Here is a 683-nt window from a genome sequence, read left to right as displayed (position 1 = left end):
CCCGTCAGCTCTGGGAGACCACATCCCTGCCCAGAAGCAGTCCCCTCTGCCCCTACGCGGGAGGGCAGGACAGGACAACAGCAGGGGGAACCACAGCAGAGGCACACAGAATGAGACCCGGCTGGGGCCTTGGGAAGATGGGGCTTACTTTAGAGGCATGGACTCAGCCAGGAGGTTTGGCGATCCGAAAGTACTGACTACTGTTTATAGTGGTGTTACTATTATTTATGTAGTGTTACACATATTATATAGTAGTAGTGTGTGTGCCTCTCCCATCACATGTAAGCTCTATGGGGAAAAGTGTTTTTTCACAGATGTATCTCTGTCCAGTAGGACAGTGCCTGGCACGCGGGACCTGGTCAGTAGTTATTTGCTGGTTACATGGAATACGGACACCAGAGCTCAGTGAGGTGGCCTCTCAGGAGTGTCAGAGGAGGTTAAGGCAGACAGGGTCTGATCCGGGCTTGTCTGTGCTGGGTCTTTCCCACAGAAACAAGGCTTCGTTCGTACAGAACCTGGGGAGTGGCAGCAGGCCGCCTTCCAGATGTCTCATGGCCAGGCCCAAGGGGCTCTTGGCCTGAAGATTCACTCACTCAGATGTGGCCCCACCTGCCATGCGGGAAGGAGGAATACGCTCAGGCTCTCAGCTCTTTATCTGAGCTTCAGGGTGAGGTGCCAGCTGG

Source organism: Desmodus rotundus, chromosome 5 (assembly GCF_022682495.2).
Source record: "Desmodus rotundus isolate HL8 chromosome 5, HLdesRot8A.1, whole genome shotgun sequence".
In the NCBI taxonomy this organism is placed as follows: Eukaryota; Metazoa; Chordata; class Mammalia; order Chiroptera; family Phyllostomidae; genus Desmodus; species Desmodus rotundus.
This window is presented reverse-complemented; position numbering follows the sequence as displayed.